Genomic DNA, 22,650 nt, shown 5'->3' on the forward strand with positions numbered 1-22,650 from the left:
GTTAAAATCTATATGTGATGAAATCTTTTCTATGTTTAGAATTGCGTCGAAGACCATCTTAGATAGTGTTTAGTTCTAAATTATGGTAGAACGAAGCCACTTTGTTACTAATTTGTTATTATTTAGATTAGTTCTATATAGGATAGAGTGTTCCTAAAAAACTAGTTAAATATTGAATCACTCGACTTTCCAAAATCTCTCGGTCGAAACAGCTCCTAGAGCCATTCCGTCTTAACTGCCTCGCTGCCTCCGCAATCTAACACTACGGCACTACTTAGAGGGTGTTTGGTTTCTAGGAACTAATTTTTAGTCCCTCCATTTTATTCTATTTTAGTCCCTAAATTACTAAATATAGAAACTAAAACTCTATTTTAGTTTCCTTATTTAACAATTTATAAACAAAAATAGAATAAAGTGAAGGGACTAAAATTTAGTGCCTATAAACCAAACACCCACTTAGAGAGAAAGATTACAAGGGGAGGGAAGGGGACCAGATGCGTACGCTGGGCTGCAGATCCGGCCGACGCCGTCGTGGATATCCACCCCTCAGTGTCGGCCTGGCGGGGAGAATCCTTAACCTTTTTCAGTGCCAATTATAAACAGCTTGCTCCCAGTAGGCAGTAGCAGTGGCAGTGCTTCTACGAGCGGGCCTGACGTCCATGGTGACAGCCGTAGTCCCCCTACTCGACGATTTTCTGATAACGACCTCCCAACACAAGTTGGGGCTAGGAATGATCTGCTTTGCTGAAATTATGTGCTATGTTTCTTTTTTCAATGTAATCTATTTTTTGAACGGCTATGTTTTTACCTTTTCTGTTTTCAGTGCAATATTTTTGAACAAGTGTTTTAAATTTCAGTTTTTTGATGGAATGCTCTATCTGCATAAATTGCCTAAATTATGTGCTCTGTCCAGTTTTCAATTGAATATAATTTTTAGCAGCTCTGGTTTTAGCTTTACAGATTTCAGTGGAATATTTGGACAACTTTTTTTACCTTTTAGTTTTCAAGAATGCTCTATTGCTCTATCTGAACATAAATGTCTATTAATAACTTTGTCTTTTTATTTTGCATGAAGCCTTTTCCCTTGAAAATGGATCTTCTTTCGATTGACTGTTACTTCCAAAGTCATACACAGTTACGAATGCTTCTGGTTATTGGGTTTTTTTATGGCAACATTTATATAGGAAATGAACTGCAGTGTAAGTTAATGGTATTAACAAGTTTTGGAATTTCAGCTCAGTCCCACAGTTCCTTTTGATGCAGAATAAATTAACTGCTATCATGTAATGGTGTATGTAGCGACATTAACAAGTTTTAGCCAAAGTATAAATGTATTAAGAGTTTTAGCCAAAATGCAGCTTTAGGTTATTGTTGACGCCTTTTGGGAGCGCCAAATACTCAAGAAGAACCGGCGGTGGTGCTCTCTGCTCAGGCGCGGACGGTCCGCGACCTGGCGTGAGGCGGCGGTACTCTCTGGTCAGACGCGGACGGTCCGCGGCACAGGGTCGGACGGTCCGCGACCTGGTGCAGAAGCTTAGGTTCCCTGCCTGACGGCCGGACGGTCCACGCGTGCGCAGGGGCGGCGGAAGATCGCCGGCGGCGCCTGGATCTCGCTCCCGGGAGGGACCCCGTCGGGGAGGAGAGATCCTAGGAGTTGTCTAGGCTCGGGCAGGCCGACCTAGACTCCTCTAATCGACGTAGAGTCGAGGAGAGGCGGAGAATTTGGGGATCGAGAGGCTAAACCTAAACTAGACTAGAACTACTCCTAGGATAAAATGCGAAATAGAAGTTGTATTGATTCGATTGATTATTACAAATCGGCCGTAGACCTCTCTTTATATAGAGGAGGGGGGCTGGACCCTTTACACGACTAGATTCCGAGTTAATTCCGCGAATCTAGCCAACAATCATAGCACAAAACTCAAAACCCTAAACTGCTCTGCGCAAGCGCGGACCGTCCGGCCCACAGGCGCGGACTGTCCGGACCACGGACCGTCCGACCTCAGGGCCGGACCGTCAGCCCGCTCAATTTGGTGCTCAACATATGCCCCCTGCCTTTTGGTGGACCTGAGCAAACCAAAAGCAACTAACTCGATGTGATTACATCGGTTCTCTTAGGCATCTTGCCACATACTAGGATGGTACTGTTTGAGGAAACGCCCATTCAAAGCCTTAGGCAAGCCCTTGCCTTGCAATGTTTGTAGCAAATAGGCGTTGCCAGACATCACCTGTTTTACCTTATAAGGACCTTCCCATCTTGGTGACCATTTCCCGAACTTCCGGTCTCTATTCCTTAGAGGCAGAATGGTCTTCCACACCAGATCCCCTACTTGAAATGATTTTGCTTTGACCTTCTTGTTGTAGGCCCTGGCTACCATGATTTTGTCCTTTTCTATTGCTCCCAAAGCTATCATCCTTTTGTCGGTCACATCATCAATATTATCCATCATTGAATCATAATAATCAATAGCAGTTAGATCATTTTGTCTAGCGAACCTGACAGCATTCAAACTTATTTCCACAGGCAACACCGCTTCCTGCCCATAGACAAGCTCAAAAGGAGATACTTTAGTAGCCCTATGTTTAGATATTCTATGAGCCCATAAAGCCTCAGACAAAATCTTATGCCAATGTTTAGGATTATCAGAAATTTTCTTTTTTATCAAATTAATCAATGTCCTATTGCTAGACTCGGCCTGACCATTGGCCTGAGCATAATATGGAGATGAATTAAGCAGCTTAATTTTGTATAATTCAGCAAATTCACGTACCTCCTTTGACATAAAGGAAGTACCTTGATCTGTAGTTAAGGTCTGGGGAATGCCGAATCTATGAATAATATGCTCAGTTATAAACTCGATTACCTCCTTGTGTGTCATGTTCTTTAGAGCAACGGCTTCAGTCCATTTGGTGAAGTAGTCAGTGGCAACTAACACAAACCGATGCCCCTTTGATGATGAAGGATGAATTTCTCCAATAAAGTCTAATCCCCATCCTCTGAACGGCCAAGGCTTGATGATAGGATGTAATTTGGCTGCAGGGACCAACTGTAGGTCGCCGAATTTTTGACACACTTGGCAACCCTTGTAGTACTTGAAACAATCAGCTATCATACTAGGCCAATAAAAACCGGACCTTCGCAACAACCACTTCATCTTTGGAGCTGATTGATGAGTACCACAAATCCCTTCATGTCCATGGCTAATATAGCATCATCTGGGCCCAAGCACTTAAGCAGGATGTCATTGACTGTTCGGCGGTAAAGTTCGTCACTTATCAAAACGTACTTGAAAGCTGTTCGCCGAATGTTCTTATCTGTTTTGATATTGGGATTTCGTAAATAATTAAGTATAGGTGTCCTCCAATCTCTTGCATCGACTTCATTGTCAGCCGAATCGATTAAGAGAACATTTCTGGTAACCCCGGATGGTCCGGCGCCATCACGCGGACGGTCCGCGACCTGGGAATTTGGCTCTGCACTGGTTATCAGATTTTTAGTTTTGTGAAACTTCCCTCTCTTTATCCGATAACCTGATGCATCTTGTGCCAAATCGTTAGCTCTATGATTCTCAACTCTAGAGATATGTCGAATACTGAATTCGTCAAAAGAATGAATTATGCTCCAACATTTCTCAAGGTAACTATTTAGAGTACCATCAAAACATTGATATTCTTCTAACACTTGTTGGACAACCAGCTGAGAATCACCAAATACCTTCACATGTTTTACTCCCATACCATTTAAAAGTTCTAAGCCGAATAGGAGGGCCTCATATTCAGCTTCATTATTAGTGCAATAAGTTTTCAATCGGCTAGAGAAGTCAAAGGAGACATTACTTGGTGAAACAAGCACAATGCCAATTCCTTGCCCTTCATTGCAAACCGATCCATCAAAATATAAAGTCCAAGGAGTAATAGTGAGGTATGACATGTCTAGTTCATGAATATTATTAACCCGATGTTCTACAATGAAATCCGCTATGACTTGGCCTTTCATAGATTTCAATGGTTCATAGGCCAAGTCATATTCTATGAGTGCATAAGCCCACTTACCAATTCTACCACTCATAATTGGGTTATGCAACATGTATTTGATCACATCGGCTTGATCAGAAACAGTGCAATGACTAGACAGTAAATAACATCTACATTTGGTGCATGCAAAAAACAAGCATAAGCATAACTTTTCAATAAAAGTGTACCTTGTTTCAGCATCCACCAACCTTCAGCTTAGATATGTCACCACATGCTCCTTCCCCTCGGTTTCTTGTGTCAGAACAGCCCCAATGACCTTATCCTCAGCTACAATGTATAATCGGAATGGTACTCCTGCTCGTGGTGCTTTTAATACGGGAGCCGAAGATAAGTATTTTTTGATGAGATCAAATGCTTCTTGTTGTTCTGCCCCCAAGCGAATTCGGCATCATTCTTAAGCCGAAGAATAGGGGTGAACGCATCAATCTTCCCGGCTAGGTTAGAAATAAACCTTCGTAAATAATTCACCTTGCCGAGAAACCTCTGTACCTCGACCTTACAGGTCGGAGGTCCCACATTCCGAATAGACTTGATTCGGTCAGGGTCTATCTCTATACCATGTTCATGTATGACAAATCCTAAAAACTTACCAGCCGACACTCCAAAAGCACATTTACGTGGGTTCATTTTCAAACCATACTGACGCATTTTATCAAAGGCTTTGCGCAAATCAGCTATATGAGAACTAAACTCAGCCGATTTGACTATAATATCATCAAGGTAAACTTCCACAGTGTTTCCTAACAATTCATGGAAGATCAAATTCATAGCCCTCTGATAAGTAGCACCAGCATTTTTCAGACCAAATGTCATGACAACCCACTCAAATAAACCAATGAAGCCTGGACATATAAAGGTCGTTTTAGACGCATCTTCTTCGGCCATGAAAATCTGATTATATCCGGCATTACCATCAAGGAAGCTAATAATTCTATTTCCTGATGCATTATTGATTAATGTGTCGGCTATGGGCATGGGATATTCGTCTTTAGGAGTTGCTCTATTTAAATTGCGAAAATCAATGCATACTCTAAGTTTACCTGACTCTTTCTTCTCCACCGGCACAATATTGGAGACCCACTCTGCGTATCTGCAAGGTCTGATAAAATCAGCTTCTAGCAGCCGGTGGATTTCGTCCTTGATGCGTGGGAGAAGATCTGGACGAAATGTTCTAGCTCTTTGCTTGAAAGGTCTGAAACCAGATTTAATAGGCAGCCGATGCTCTACGATCTCTCGGCTTAATCCAGGCATCTCAGTATATTTCCAAGCAAAGCAATCTGAATATTCCTTCAATAGACCGATCATCTCATTTCTAGGATCGGTCTCCAAGGTCTTGTTTACAAAAGTCGGCCTTGGAGTTTTACCATCTCCTATGTCAATCTCCTCCAAAGGATCGGCCGATGTAAACCCATGTCCTAGTTTATCAAGATCTCTGAATTCCTCTATCATGTTCCCCACACAGGAATTAGAAGATCTTTGTGTGACGGCGGACTCTCCGGTCTCGGGGACCGGATCATCCGCAATACTGTCCTTTTGTTGTGATATATGTTCGGTCTTAAAGTCCGAACCCTTTTGCGAAAGACTAGACCATCCGGCCTTGGAGGCCGAACTGTCCGTGACCAGAGACTTATGAACTTTGTGTGTATTCATCATTTAAACTTTATTTAGGATTTAGCCGATTCTCCATTGGCTCTAGCATTACAGGAATGAAACCTTTCTTATCTATACTGATGAATTGATAATCAGAAAAATCTACTCCTGTGAGACATGTAGCAGTCTCATAAGTCCAGAGTATAGGGGCATCGGCCACAGCGATGCAGGCCGATACATCAGCATGTACTTGTTCTATATCATCGCCTACCCATTGTATCAGCATTTGATGTAATGTAGAAGGTATACATTGATTGGCGTGAATCCAATCTCTGCGTAGGATTAAACTATAATTTCCTTCTACATCAGCGACGAAGAATGCAGCAGCGAGGGTCTTAGTCCCGATGGTTAATTCAACGGACGTGACTCCCCTGACTTTGATCGAACTATCAGTTCCAACACCGCTGAGGGTCATGTTGGTCTTGACAAGTTCGTCATCTTGTTTACCTAATTTTCTGTACAATGAATAAGGCATTAGATTTACAGCCGCCCCTCCATCTACCAACATCCTAGCAATCGGTATCCTATCAATGTGGCCGCGCACGAAGAGCGGCTTTAAATGGTTTACCGATTCCTTTGGTTTAGTAAAGGCAGCTTCTTTAGGACCAAAATCAAACTTGGCAACAACAGGTTCATCGTCGCCGATAATAGTACAATCGACAGAAAATGTAATAATATTTACATCCATACCTGGGCGTTCTGGAGAAGCCTCGTAGTCGACCAGGTCTTCTCCCAGCAGGTCGTCCTCCTCCATTGATGTTGTCGTGTCATTGGAGGCCTCCTGGTGAACGGCGGACGGTCCGCGCACGGAGGCTGGACGGTCCGCGCCTGGTGCAGGTTGTCCAGACGCTTCTTGGTGAAAGCCGGACGGTCCGTGCGCCGGGGCCGGACAGTCCGCGCGCAGAGGCCAGACGGTCCGCGCCTGGTGCAGGTTGACTTTCTATTTCCGTGGCCGTTTGTTTTTTCTCGACGGCCTTTGGTCTCCATTTCTTTTGCGGTGGTGGGTATAGTGGATGTGTGTCATTGAATATCTTTTCCGCCTCTTTCTTCTGACTCTCCTTCACTCTTAGGCGCTGTAATTTTCTCTTTTGGGTTCGTGTCAATCCCGCCGGGCACCATCGAGGCATGGAGTATTTTGGATCGGCTGTTTTGACGATAGCCGTATCCTTTTTGGTTGTGTTGGCCGATTCACCAAAAATCATCGGCCCTTTATTGTCCCCCTGTATGACAACATCTGCAGTGCCTATTTTGATGATGTCTGTTTTCGTTGTTCTTTGAGTTGCTACAGGCATATGCCCCCCTGCTGGATTGGTCGGCCTAGGAGGCCGAGTAGTCCGGCAATCTTGTTGGGCCTGTGCCTGGTGACCAGATTCAGCAGCACTCAATCGGTCTTGCACTGGCGGCGCCAACCTATCAAAAACGGATGTTTGGGGTGCCCCCCAGGCGGGGTACTGTGGCATCCCAAATGGATATGGTGGCATGCCCCACATTTGATTTGGGACATATGGTGGAGGTAAGTATGTGTATGGATATGGCATAGATGGATAAGGGGGTGGAGGGGTCCATGTCGGTATGTTAGGTCTCAATTGTACAATAGGACCTTTCATTTCTTCTGATTGGTGAGGTGGTCCAATCGGCCTGACCTGACGTTGCTCATGAATGGGTGAGCGGGGTCGCTTTGGTGGCCAATCATTGGGGCCGGCCTTCTTTTTCACGTATTTAGACAACAATTGATCGAAAGTCGGGCCAGGCTTGATCAGCCGACCAGCTGCTTTAAATGTATTTGTTTTCCACGTACCTATCTCGGGTCGTCGTGGTTTGAAGGTTCGTGGTTGCTGCGGGTCCTGAGCACGGCCGGACCGTCCGCTGGAGTTCGCCGGACCGTCCGGAGAAGCGTCGGACAGTCCGCGTCTGGATGGCGGACCGTCCGCGATGCGCAGAATGGGTTCTTGCGCCTGTCTCCCTGTCTGTGTTTGCCCCCCAGTGCCAGAGGCTGTGATGGTCACCTTCAAGGTCTCCCCTCCATCAGGAGTCTTCTCGGCCACCACTTTTCTGCAAGAAGTTTTATGATTCCCACCGGCCTCTCTTGCATCGCCGATGACTATTTCTTTGCCTTTGCCTTCATCGGCTGTGTTTGGCCGAGTCAGGACTTTCTTGCCCTCAAAGTCGATCATGTTCATTGGAAAGGGCTCCGTGTCCACCTGCATTTCCTGAAATTTCAATCGTCCTTCGTTAATGGCCGATTGAATCTGTCGACGGAATACATTACAATCATTAGTGGCATGAGAAAATGAGTTATGCCACTTGCAATATGCACGACGTTTTAGCTTGTCGGCGGATGGAACAGTGTGATTTATTTTAATGTTGCCATTTTTGAGTAATTCATCAAATATTCTATCACACTTACCAACATTAAATGTAAACTTAACCTCTTCTTGCCGTTTCTTTTGAACCGGCTGTAAGGAGGCACAAGCCGAAGATTTGGCCTGCTTTGGCCAAACCATTTCAGCAGCATACACCTCTGCTGATTCGTCTTCTGAGCTACTTTGGTCGCATTCTACTACATGTACGTTGTGACGAATTGTTTTAGCAGTTTCTTTGCTTCGGCTTTCACAAGCCAAAGCTCTCTGGTGTAATTGTGCTAGTGTAAAGAATTGGATGCCTTCTAATCTTTCTTTTAAATAATATCGTAGACCATTAAAGGCTAATCCTACTAGCTGTTTTTCTGCTAAATGAATTTGAAAGCATCGGTTTCTTGTATCTCGGAATCTCCGGATGTAATCATTAACCGATTCATCTTTTGTCTGTCGCAATGACACTAAATCTACCAAATCCAACTCATAGTCACCGGAGAAAAAATGATCATGAAATTTTTGTTCTAGATCCCCCCATGATGAAATGGAATTAGGAGGTAAAGTGGCATACCATGCAAACGCGGTTCCTGTTAAAGATAATGAAAATAAGCGCACGCGAAATGCCTCTGTGTCGGCCAATTCTCCCAATTGTGCTAAGAACTGACCTATATGTTCACGCGTGTTTTTCCCTTGGTCACCCGAAAATTTTGCGAATTCGGGTATTCTAGTTCCCTGTGGGTATGGGTGGTGATCAAATCGGCTGTCATAAGGTTTCCGATATGATTGCCCCCCAGGGACCATGCTTACTCCGAGCTTATCTCGGAACGCCCCGGCTATTTCTTCCCTCACTATATCAATGGCAGCCGGTGCAAGACCACCGGCTCTCTGGTCAAACATAGGTGGGGTTGGTTGCATGTTGGTATGTTGTCGTTCTCCCCATTGGTTTGAGCTACGTGGTGCATTGCCACTTGCCCTATATGGTTCGTATGTTTGATCGTTCCTTTCCGGCCTTCTAGGTGGGGCCGGAAAGTTTTCCTGGGTTCTAGATCTCGAATTAATAGGTTGATGCATTGTATAGTGCGATGGGAAGTGTTGCTGGGACGGGTGAGGATTCAGGTAGCAATCCTCCTCAAAAAGGTCATGCGCGGACTGTCCGGTCATTGGCCCGGACCGTCCGTGATTATGTGCGGACCGTCCGTCGTTGTACGCGGATGGTCCGACAGGGTAGTTTAGATTCTGTGTCGTGTGTGGTGGTTCGGGCGCATATCTAGGTAACTCATTAAAAATAGGCCCGACTGTTGTTGGCCCGGACGGTCCGCGCTCATGTGCGGACAGTCCGGGCATGTGCAGATCGGCTGATTTGCTGCCGATTTGCGGTTGTTCAGGGTATGTGTCCATCGGCATCCCATAAAGGGGTTGTGACTAGTCGTGACAACCTGTAGCCGATGTGTAACGCGTGTTACCTCCTAACTCAACCTCGTGCGAAGGAAAATTTGTGATACTAGATTTATCAAATGCACGTACTAGTTTTTTAAGATCGCTTTGCATACCCCCTATGATGTTCTGCATTTGTTCACGCTGATCTTCTACATAATTTCTAAGAGATTGCAGATCGTTGGTATTACTTACATTGGGGATATCTGGCGTGGGTTGGAGCGAAGCCGGATCCGTCGCCCGATGTCGGATGACCTTGTTGTTCCTGTCCACTTTGAAGTTGGCCAAGAACTTTGCTTTCGCCTCCTGGATCATCCGCTCCTTGTGCTCCTCGAACTGGATCTGCTCGTCAGCCGGCAAGTTTTCCCAAGTCGGCTCTATGATGTTGCTTGGAGAAATATCAGAGCTATCCCTTGAACCGGCCATTAAGGGCCGATTTGATGAGCTTAGATATGTATGTCCCCAGCGGAGTCGCCAAAAAGTATGTTGACGCCTTTTGGGAGCGCCAAATACTCAAGAAGAACCAGCGGCGGTGCTCTCTGGTCAGGCGCAGACGGTCCGCGGCCTGGGGCCGGACGGTCCGCGACCTGGCGTGAGGCGGCGGTACTCTCTGGTCAGACGCGGACGGTCCGCGGCACAGGGCCGGACGGTCCACGACCTGGTGCAGGAGCTTGGGTTCCCTGCCTGACGGCCGGACGGTCCGCGCCCTAGGGCCGGACGGTCCGCGCGTGCGCAGGGGCGGCATAAGATCGCCGGCGGCGCCTGGATCTCGCTCCCAGGAGGGACCCCGTCGGGGAGGAGAGATCCTAGGAGTTGTCTAGGCTCGGGCTGGCCGACCTAGACTCCTCAAATCGACGTAGAGTCGAGGAGAGGCGGAGAATTTGGGGATCGAGAGGCTAAACCTAAACTAGACTAGAACTACTCCTAGGATAAAATGCGAAATAGAAGTTGTATTGATTCGATTGATTATTACAAATCGGCCGTAGACCTCTTTTTATATAGAGGAGGGGGGCTGGACCCTTTACACGACTAGATTCCGAGTTAATTCCGCGAATCTATCCAACAATCATAGCACAAAACTCGGAACCCTAAACTGCTCTGCGCAAGCGTGGACCGTCCGGCCCACAGGCGCGGACTGTCCGAACCACGGACCGTCCGGCCTCAGGGCCGGACCGTCCGCCCGCTCAATTTGGTGCTCAACAGTTATATTTGATTTATCCTGATATTCTCTTTGGGAACTCATGTGGAGCCAAAAAGCTTGCAACTTGGAACTTAATCAAGAATACCACTCATGCGGAGTTTGTTTCAGACCATACATAGTCTTGTCCAGCTTACAATGATACTTGGACTTAGAAGGAAGGATCTACAAATTAAGGAGATTGTTTCATATAAAATCTTCCTCTAGAACGCTATGAAAAAATGTGTTTTGCACATCTAGCTGACGAAGACTCCAATCCTAAGAAAGCAACAGAGAGTATCGAACGAAGTATGGCAAATTTAACAAGAGGGCTAAATGTGCCATCATAGTCAATATCATAACATTGCTTAAAACCCTTGACAACCAACAGAGCTTTATGCCGATTGATGGATCCATCTACCTTCTTTTTAGTTTCAATACCCATTTGTAATCAATCAGATCACGTCCACTAACAGGAGGAACCAAATGACACATTTTTTGCATTAGTGCTGAAAATTCAGATTCCATTGCTTGTTTCCAATTTGGATCAGATAAAGCAGCAGAGATATTGGTGGGTTCTTCACAGATAGTAAGATTCCCATAACGAACAGTACCATATGTGTAGTTTTTTGTTTTCTGATGCTTGCTTGTAGTCGGGTACGTGAACGCGGAGCTTCATTTGGTAGCACTACAGGACTGGCGCAGCCACAGGGGCTAGTTGGACAGATACCGTATCAGATGGCACAACCTAGTCCTCAGGAGCTATCAGCAATGGTGAAGCCATGATGTGCTGTGCATCGAGAATAGAGGCCTCATGATTAATATGATCGGGAGCCAGACCTACAGGAGAATAATCGACCCCAGTGTTGGTGTACAGCTGAGGATTGGAGGCACCTAGGATTGTTTACTGCTGCAAAAAATTGTTAGGCAACTGATTTAAGGGATTTAAACAGATAACAGGAGGATCATATGCCACATTGGAATCTGTAATTGAAAGGGAAATGTGCCCTTGGGCCATTTCTAAGTATTTTGGTGATTGAGTGTCAACACAAGTGCTTAAATGTGAATCAATGTCCATGGATGAACAAAGTGCAAATCTAGAGCAAAGGTATGTTTCTGAGTCTTAGTACATTGGTTTTGTGTACTAATATACTTGTCTAAGTATCAGAAACAGGAAGAAGAAGAAAAGAGGAGAGTTGGCTGTGTACAGCCAAAAGGCTGTTTTGGTCTAGGGCACCGGACTGTCCGGTGGTGCACCGGACAGTGTCCGGTGCGCCAGGCTGCCTCGGGCGAACTGGCCGCTCTCGGGAGTTAACTGGCGACGTACGGCTAAAATTCATCGGACTGTCCGGTGTGCACCGGACTGTCCGGTGAGCCAACGGTCGGCCGGGCCAACGGTCGGCCGCGCGATCTGCGCGGGACACGTGGCCGAGCCAACGGTCGGAAGGGGGCACCGGACTGTCCGGTGTGCACCGGACATGTCCGGTGCGCCAACGGCTCCCAGATCTGCAACGATCGACTGTGCTGTTTAAGGAAGGAAATCGGGCACCGGACAGTGTCCGGTGTGCACCGGACTGTCCGGTGCGCCCGACGACAGAAGGCAAGGATGGCCTTCTGGATTTGTTCTCAACGGCTCCTAGCTGCCTTGGGGCTATAAAAGGGACCCCTAGGCGCATGGAGGAGGATACCAAGCATTCCTACAACATCCCTAAGCACCAAGACATCGATTCCACGCATTTGGTTCATTGTGATAGCATCTAGAGCTCTTGTTGAGTTGTGAACTCATTGAGTTGTGTTGCGAGCTCTTGTTGCGACTTGTGTGCGTGTTGTTGCTCTGATTTTGAGTCTTGTGTGCGTTGCTAGTTCCCCCTTACTCCGTATTTCTTTGTGAATCTTAAGTGTAAGGGCGAGAGGCTCCAAGTTGTGGAGATTCCTCGCAAACGGGATATTGAAAGGCAAAGCAAAACACCGTGGTATTCAAGTTGGTCTTTGGACCACTTGAGAGGGGTTGATTGCAACCCTCGTCCGTTGGGACGCCACAACGTGGAGTAGGCAAGCGTTGGTCTTGGCCGAACCACGGGATAAACCACTGTGTCATCTCTGTGTTTGATCTCTTGTGGTATTGTGTTTTGTTGTGACTCCTCTCTAGCCACTTGGCAATTATTGTGCTAACACTTAACAAGTTTTTGTGGCTATAAGTTTAAGTTTTCACAGGATCACCTATTCACCCCCCCCTCTAGGTGCTCTCAATTGGTATCAGAGCCGTTCTCTTCACAAAAGGACTAACCGCCCGAAGAGATGGATCCTAAAGGGAAGGGAATCGTGATCAACGACAAGGAGAAGGAGTCCTTCGTCAACGAGCCAAGGGATGACAAGTCCAACGACTCGGGCTCGGGCCACAAACGCAAAGATGGGAAGAAGAAGAAGACAAGACGCATCAAGGAGATCGTCTACTACGACAGCGATGAGTCTACTTCCTCCCAAAAGGATGACGACCACAACGAATACGAGAGAAAGAAACCGGTTAATTCGAACTTTTCTTTTGATTACTCTCGTATTCCTCAAAGTACTAATGCTCATTTATTATCTATTCCACTTGGTAAACCTCCTCATTTTGATGGAGAGGACTACGGATTTTGGAGTCACAAAATGCGTAGTCACTTGTTCTCTCTCCATCCTAGCATATGGGAGATTGTAGAAAGTGGAATGCACTTTGATAGTACGGATAGTCCCATGTTTATTAATGAACAGATTCATAAAAATGCACAAGCTACTACTGTGTTGCTAGCCTCTTTGTGCAGGGACGAGTACCATAAGGTGAGCGGCTTGGACAATGCCAAGCAGATCTGGGACACCCTCAAGATCTCTCATGAGGGGAACGATGTCACCCTACTCACCAAGATGGAGTTGGTGGAGGGCGAACTTGGACGGTTCGCAATGATAAGGGGCGAGGAGCCAACTCAAACATACAACCGGCTCAAGACCCTTATCAACAAAATAAGGAGCTACGGAAGCACGCGATGGACGGATCACGACGTCGTCCGCCTAATGCTAAGGTCCTTTACTGTTCTTGATCCTCATTTGGTGAACAATATTCGTGAAAATCCTAGGTACACCAAGATGTCGCCCGAAGAAGTACTTGGAAAATTTGTTAGCGGGCGAATGATGATCAAGGAGGCAAGATACGTGGACGACGCCTTGAATGGTCCGATCAACGAGCCGCAACCCCTTGCTCTCAAGGCAATGAGGAGCAAGGAAGCGCTACCGAGCAAGGTGGCGCAAGTTGAGGCGGCCGGGCTCAATAATGAGGAGATGGCCCTCATCATTAAGCGCTTCAAGACGGCGCTTAAAGGTCGCAAGGGACAGCCAAGCAAGACCAAGACAAAGGAGAGGCGCTCGTGCTTCAAATGTGGTAAGATTGGTCATTTCATTGCTAACTGTCCTGATAATGAAAGTGACCAGGAAAAGGGGAACAAAAGGGAGAAGAAGAAGCATTACAAGAAGGCCAAGGGCGAGGCACATATAGGAAAGGAGTGGGATTCAGATTGCTCCTCCTCCGACTCCGACAATGAAGGACTCGCCGCCACCGCCTTCAACAAGTCATCTCTCTTCCCCAACGAGCGTCACACATGCCTTATGGCAAGGGAGAAGAAGGTGAGTACTCGAGACTTCACTTATGCTTCTTCTAGTGATAATGAGTCTAGTGATGATGATGACATAGACTATTCATGCTTATTCAAAGGCTTAGATAGATCTAAGATAGATAAGATTAATGAGTTGATTGATGCTTTGAATGACAAGAATAGATTACTAGAAAAACAAGAAGATCTTTTATATGAGGAGCATGATAAATTTGTTAGTGCACAAAATTCTTATGCTTTAGAAGTTAAAAGAAATGAAGTGCTTTCTAGTGAATTATCTTCTTGTCATGAAACCATTACTACTTTAAAGAGTGTTAATGATGACTTAAATGCTAAACTAGAAGGAGCTAGTAAAAATTCTTGTTTAGAACATGTTGAGATTTGCACTAGGTGTAAAGATTTCGATGTTGATACTTGTAGTGAACACCTAGTCTCAATTTCTAATTTGAATGATGAAGTGGCTAGTCTTAATGCCCAACTTAAGACTAGTAAAAGCGAATTTGATAAATTAAAATTTGCAAGGGATGCCTATACGATTGGTAGACATCCCTCAATTAAGGATGGACTTGGCTACAAAAGGGAAGCCAAGAACTTGACAAGCCATAAGGCTCCCATCTCCGCCAAGGAGAAAGGGAAGGCCCCTATGGCTACTAGTGCTAAAAAGAATCATGCCTTTTTGTATCATGATAGGAGACAAACTAGAAATGCTTATAGGAGTTATAATGCCTACGATGATTTTTCTCATGCTATGTTTGCTTCTAGTTCTTCATATGTGCATGATAAAAATGTTGGTAGAAGGAATGTTGTTCATAATATGCCTAGGAGAAATGTTGTTAATATTCCTAGGAAAGTTAATGAGCCTTCTACAATATATCATGCTTTGAATGCTTCCTTTGCAATTTGTAGAAAGGATAGAAAGGTGATTGCTAGGAAGTTAGGGGCAAAATGCAAGGGTGATAAAACTTGCATTTGGGTCCCTAAGACAATTGTGACTAACCTTGTAGGACCCAACAAGAGTTGGGTACCTAAGTCCCAAGCCTAAATTTGCCTTGCAGGTTTATGCATCCGGGGGTTCAAGCTGGATTATCGACAGCGGATGCACAAACCATATGACGGGGGAGAAGAAGATGTTCACCTCCTATGTCAAGAATAAGGATTCCCAAGATTCAATTATATTCGGTGATGGGAATCAAGGCAAGGTAAAAGGGCTAGGTAAAATTGCAATCTCCAATGAGCATTCTATCTCTAATGTGTTTTTAGTGGAGAGTCTTGGATATAATTTGCTATCTGTTAGTCAATTATGTCATATGGGATATAACTGTCTATTTACAAATGTAGATGTGTCTGTCTTTAGAAGAAGTGATGGTTCACTAGCTTTTAAGGGTGTATTAGACGACAAGCTCTACTTAGTTGATTTTGCAAAAGAAGAGGCCGGTCTAGATGCATGCTTAATTGCTAAGACTAGCATGGGCTGGCTGTGGCATCGCCGCTTAGCACATGTGGGGATGAAGAACCTTCACAAGCTTCTAAAGGGAGAACACGTGATAGGTTTGACTAACGTACATTTCGAAAAAGATAGACCTTGTGCAGCTTGTCAAGCAGGTAAACAGGTGGGAGGAGCGCATCACAGCAAGAATGTGATGACCACTTCAAGACCCCTGGAGCTGCTGCATATGGACCTCTTCGGACCCGTCGCCTATCTGAGCATAGGGGGAAGTAAGTATGGTCTAGTTATTGTTGATGACTTTTCCCGCTTCACTTGGGTGTTCTTTTTGCAGGATAAGTCTGAAACCCAAGGGACCCTCAAGCGCTTCCTCAGGAGAGCTCAAAATGAGTTTGAGCTCAAGGTGAAGAAGATAAGGAGCGACAATGGGTCCGAGTTCAAAAACCTTCAAGTGGAGGAGTTCCTTGAGGAGGAAGGGATCAAGCACGAGTTCTCCTCTCCCTACACACCATAGCAAAATGGTGTGGTAGAGAGGAAGAACAGGACACTAATCGATATGGCAAGGACGATGCTTGGAGAATTCAAGACCCCCGAGTGTTTCTGGTCGGAAGCCGTGAACACGGCTTGCCACGCCATCAACAGGGTCTACCTACATCGCCTCCTCAAGAAGACTTCGTATGAGCTACTAACCGGTAACAAACCCAATGTATCCTACTTTCGTGTTTTTGGAAGCAAATGCTACATTCTAGTGAAGAAAGGTAGAAATTCTAAATTTGCTCCAAAAGCTGTAGAAGGGTTTTTGTTAGGTTATGACTCAAATACAAAGGCGTATAGAGTCTTCAACAAATCATCGGGTTTGGTTGAAGTCTCTAGTGACGTTGTATTTGATGAGACTAATGGCTCTCCAAGAGAGCAAGTTGTTGATTGTGTTGATGTAGATGAAGAAGATGTTCCAACGGCCGCTATACGAACCATGGCGATTGGAGAAGTACGGCCACAGGAACAAGATGAACGTGATCAACCTTCTTCCTCAACAACGGTGCATCCCCCAACTCAAGACGATGAACAGGTTCATCAAAAGGAGGCGTGTGATCAAGGGGGAGCACAAGATGATCAAGAAATGGAGGAAGAAACGCAACCGGCACCTCCAACCCAAGTTCGAGCGGTGATTCAAAGGGATCATCCCGTCGACCAAATTTTGGGTGACATTAGCAAGGGAGTAACTACTCGATCTCGATTAGTTAATTTTTGTGAGCATTACTCCTTTGTCTCTTCTATTGAGCCTTTCAGGGTAGAGGAGGCCTTGCTAGATCCGGATTGGATATTGGCCATGCAGGAGGAACTCAACAACTTCAAGCGCAATGAAGTTTGGACACTGGTGCCTCGTCCCAAGCAAAATGTTGTGGGAACCAAGTGGGTGTTCCGCAACAAACAGGACGAGCACGGGGTGGTGACGAGAAACAAGGCTCGACTTGTGGCAAAAGGTTATGCCCAAGTCGCAGGTTTGGACTTTGAGGAGACATTTGCTCCTGTGGCTAGGCTAGAATCAATTCGTATCTTGCTAGCATATGCCGCTCACCATTCTTTCAGGTTATTCCAAATGGATGTGAAGAGCGCTTTCCTCAACGGGCCAATCAAGGAGGAGGTGTACGTGGAGCAACCCCCTGGCTTCGAGGATGAACGGTACCCCGACCACGTGTGTAAGCTCTCTAAGGCGCTCTATGGACTTAAGCAAGCCCCAAGAGCATGGTATGAATGCCTTAGAGACTTTTTACTTGCTAATGCTTTCAAGGTTGGGAAAGCCGATCCAACTCTATTTACTAAGACATGTGATGGTGATTTGTTTGTGTGTCAAATTTATGTCGATGACATAATATTTGGTTCTACTAACCAAAAGTCTTGTGAAGAGTTTAGCAGGGTAATGACGCAGAAATTCGAGATGTCGATGATGGGCGAGTTGAACTACTTCCTTGGGTTCCAAGTGAAGCAACTCAAGGACGGCACCTTCATCTCCCAAACGAAGTACACGCAAGATCTGCTAAAGCGGTTTGGGATGAAGGACGCCAAGCCCGCAAAGACTCCGATGGGGACTGACGGACACACCGACCTCAACAAAGGAGGTAAGTCCGTTGATCAAAAAGCATACCGGTCAATGATAGGGTCTTTACTTTATTTATGTGCTAGTAGACCGGATATTATGCTTAGCATATGCATGTGTGCTAGATTTCAATCCGATCCTAAGGAGTGTCACTTAGTGGCGGTGAAGCGAATTCTTAGATATTTGGTTGCTACGCCTTGCTTCGGGCTCTGGTATCCAAAGGGGTCTACCTTTGACTTAGTTGGATACTCAGATTCCGACTATGCTGGATGTAAGGTCGATAGGAAGAGTACATCAGGGACGTGCCAATTCTTAGGAAGGTCCCTGGTGTCGTGGAACTCTAAGAAACAAACTTCCGTTGCCCTATCCACCGCTGAGGCCGAGTATGTTGCCGCAGGACAGTGTTGCGCGCAACTACTTTGGATGAGGCAAACCCTCCGGGACTTTGGCTACAATCTGAGCAAAGTCCCACTTCTATGTGATAATGAGAGTGCTATCCGCATGGCGGAGAATCCTGTTGAGCACAGCCGCACTAAGCACATAGACATCCGACATCACTTTTTGAGAGACCACCAGCAAAAGGGAGATATCGAAGTGTTTCATGTTAGCACCGAGAACCAGCTAGCCGATATCTTTACCAAGCCTCTAGATGAGAAGACCTTTTGCAGGTTGCGTAGTGAGCTCAATGTCTTAGATTCGCGGAACTTGGATTGAATTGTAGCATACTTGTATTTATGCTTTTGATCATGTTCCTTTTTGCATTTTGTTGCTTATTATGGTGCTCAAGTTGTACAAACACTCCCTGGACCTCACAAGTCCGTTGCAAAGTGATGCACATGTTTAGGGGGAGATGTGCTACAACTTGACCCTTTGAGACTAACCATGTGCTTGAGTTGATGATTTAGTATCGAAGGAGGATTGAAAGGGAAAAGGTGGACTTGGACCATGAAAGACTTCCACTGCACTCCGATGAGAGGGTAACTTATTCCAAGTTCATCTCATGAACTCTTATTGCCATTTGATCTTAATTGAAGACTTTGGTAAGGCAATGGGGTTAAAGGGCCAAGATTGATCCCGTTTTGGTGCTTGATGCCAAAGGGGGAGAAAATAAAGGCCAAAGCGATAAATGGATCAGCTACCACTTGAGAGATTTTGAAAATAGTAGAATAGAGCGTTTTGTTTTGACAAAACTCTTTTATTATTTCTCTTGTCAAAAGTTGGCCTCTTGTGGGGAGAAGTGTTGATTATGGGAAATAGGGGGAGTTTTTGAAATCTTTGATCAATCTCTTTTGGAATGACTCTATTTATGTCTCTACAAGTGGATTTGACTTAGAGATAGGATTTTGTGGTTGATTTGCAAAAACAAACCAAGTGGTGGCAAAGGATGATCCATATATGCCAAAATTGAATCAAAATAAACTTGAGTTTTATTTGAAGTGATATTGCACTTGTTCTAGTTGCTTTATGTTGTGTTGGCATAAATCACCAAAAAGGGGGAGATTGAAAGGGAAATGTGCCCTTGGGCCATTTCTAAGTATTTTGGTGATTGAGTGTCAACACAAGTGCTTAAATGTGAATCAATGCCCATGGATGAACAAAGTGCAAATCTAGAGCAAAGGTATGTTTCTGAGTCTTAGTACATTGGTTTTGTGTACTAATATACTTGTCTAAGTATCAGAAACAGGAAGAAGAAGAAAAGAGGAGAGTTGGCTGTGTACAGCCAAAAGGCTGTTTTGGTCTGGGGCACCGGACTGTCCGGTGGTGCACCGGACAGTGTCCGGTGCGCCAGGCTGCCTCGGGCGAACTGGCCGCTCTCGGGAGTTAACTGGCGACGTACGACTAAAATTCATCGGACTGTCCAGTATGCACCGGACTGTCCGGTGAGCCAACGGTCGGCCGGGCCAACGGTCGGCCGCGCGATCTGCGCGGGACACGTGGCCGAGCCAACGGTCGGAAGGGGGCACCGGACTGTCCGGTGTGCACCGGACTGTCCGGTGTGCACCGGACATGTCCGGTGCGCCAACGGCTCCCAGATCTACAACGGTCGACTGTGATGTTTAAGGAAGGAAATCGGGCACCGGACTGTCCGGTGCGCCCGACGACAGAAGGCAAGGATGGCCTTCTGGATTTGTTCTCAACGGCTCCTAGCTGCCTTGGGGCTATAAAAGGGACCCCTAGGCGCATGGAGGAGGATACCAAGCATTCCTACAACATCCCTAAGCACCAAGACATCGATTCCACGCATTTGGTTCATTGTGATAGCATCTAGAGCTCTTGTTGAGTTGTGAACTCATTGAGTTGTGTTGCGAGCTCTTGTTGCGACTTGTGTGCGTGCTGTTGCTCTGATTTTGAGTCTTGTGTGCGTTGCTAGTTCCCCTTACTCCGTATTTCTTTGTGAATCTTAAGTGTAAGGGCGAGAGGCTCCAAGTTGTGGAGATTCCTCGCAAACGGGATATTGAAAGGCAAAGCAAAACACCGTGGTATTCAAGTTGGTCTTTGGACCACTTGAGAGGGGTTGATTGCAACCCTCGTCCGTTGGGACGCCACAACGTGGAGTAGGCAAGCGTTGGTCTTGGCCGAACCACGGGATAAACCACTGTGTCATCTCTGTGTTTGATCTCTTGTGGTATTGTGTTTTGTTGTGACTCCTCTCTAGCCACTTGGCAATTATTGTGCTAACACTTAACAAGTTTTTGTGGCTATAAGTTTAAGTTTTCATAGGATCACCTATTCACCCCCCCTCTAGGTGCTCTCAGTAATACATGAGGATGAGGAATCAGGCATGAGTAGAACTTCAGATGTATACCGTGCACCGGATGTGGGTTTAGGAGCGGCAAAAGGGAAGACGTTTTCGTCAAACACAACGTCCCGAGAGATATATATCTGACCTGTAAAAATATCTAGGCATTTGTAGCCCTTATGAAGATTTTTGTAACCAAGGAAGGCATAATGAGTAGATCAGGATTGGAGTTTATGGGAGTTGAGTTGCAGGCACAACCAAAAACCCGAAGGTTGGAATAATCTGGTGTGGCTCCGGGGTGTCATAGGCTATGCGTTAGGACGAAGTCCGATTTATGATTTGGGTGGCTGTGATGAAGGCTTGTTCCCAATATTTGAGTGGCATGGAGGTAGTAGCTAGAAGAGCAAGGCCCACCTCAACAATGTGCTGATGTTTTCTTTCTGCAACACCATTCCGTTGATGTGTATGTGGGTAGGACACAATGGGTAATGCCGATGGTGCGAAAAAGAATTGAGGCGCTCATATTCGTCACCCAATCAGTTTGCTTGGCAATGACTTTACGATCAAACATTCGTTCGACATAGCACTGAAATTCTTTAAAGAATGTGAAGACTTCGTATTTGGAAAGCAAGTAAATCCAAGTGAACTTATTATAATCATCAATAAATCTAACACAATATTTCTTACTACCAAAAGAATAAATTGCGGGTCCCCATACATCGGGAAAAACTAATTGAAGAGGGGCAGTGTGACACTCCAGTGTCACCTAGGTTTCTCCTTAGAGCTGACTCAAAACCATTATCACATGTGAACCAAATAGAGGAATGTGAAAGGGAAATGTGCCCTTGGGCCATTTCTAAGTATTTTGGTGATTGAGTGCAAACACAAGGGCTTAAATGTGAAAATATGCTCATGGATGAACCAAGTGCAAATCTAGAGAAAAGGTATGTTTCTAAGTCTTAGTACATTGGTTTTGTGTACTAATATATTTGTCTAAGTGTTAGAAACATATAGAAGAAGGGAAGAGAAGACTTGGCTGTGTACAGCCAAGGGGCTGCTTCGGTCTGGGGCACCGGACTGTCCGGTGGAGCACCGGACAGTGTCCGGTGCGCCAGGCTGCCTCGGCCGAAGAGGCCGCTCTCGGGTTTTTCTCCGGCGACTTCGACTAAAATTCACCGGACTGTCCGGTGTGCACCGGACTGTCCGGTGAGCCAACGGTCGGCCGGGCCAACGGTCGGCCGCGCGATCGGCGCGCGACACGTGGCCGAGCCAACGGTCGGAAGGAAGCACCGGACTGTCCGGTGCGCACCGGACTGTCCGGTGTGCACCGGACTGTCCGGTGCGCCAGATCTGCAACGGTCGGCAACGGTCGGCTTCGCTTTTTATGGAAACAAATCGGGCACCGGACAGTGTCCGGTGTGCACCGGACTGTCCGGTGCGCCACGAGACAGAAGGCAAAGATGGCCTTCCAGATTTGTTCCCAACGGCTCCTAGCTGCCTTGGGGCTATAAAAGGGACCCCTAGGCGCATGGAGGAGTACACCAAGCATTCCTACAACTCTTCTAAGCACCAAGACATCAATCTCACGCATTCGTTTCATTGTGATAGCATATAGAGCTCTTGTGGAGTTGTGAACTCTTTGTGTTGCGTTGCGAGCTCTTGTTGCGACTTGTGTGCGTGTTGTTGCTCTGATTTTCGAGTCTTGTGTGCGTTGCTCATTCCCACCTTACTCCGTATTTCTTTGTGAACTCAATTGTAAGGGCGAGAGACTCCAAGTTGTGGAGATTCCTCGCAAACGGGAAAAGATCAAAGGAAAGAAAAACACCGTGGTATTCAAGTTGATCATTGGATCACTTGAGAGGAGTTGAGTGCAACTCTCGTCCGTTGGGACGCCACAACGTGGAGTAGGCAAGTTTTGTACTTGGCCGAACCACGGGATAACCACCGTGTCAACTCTGTGATTGCTTTCTTGTGGTTATCGTGTTTTGAGCTATCTCTAGCCACTTGGCCATACTTGTGCTAACCCTTAACAAGTTTTTGTGGCTTAAGTTTTGAACTTTTACAGGATCACCTATTC

This window comes from Zea mays, chromosome 9 (genome assembly GCF_902167145.1).
Source record: "Zea mays cultivar B73 chromosome 9, Zm-B73-REFERENCE-NAM-5.0, whole genome shotgun sequence".
In the NCBI taxonomy this organism is placed as follows: Eukaryota; Viridiplantae; Streptophyta; class Magnoliopsida; order Poales; family Poaceae; genus Zea; species Zea mays.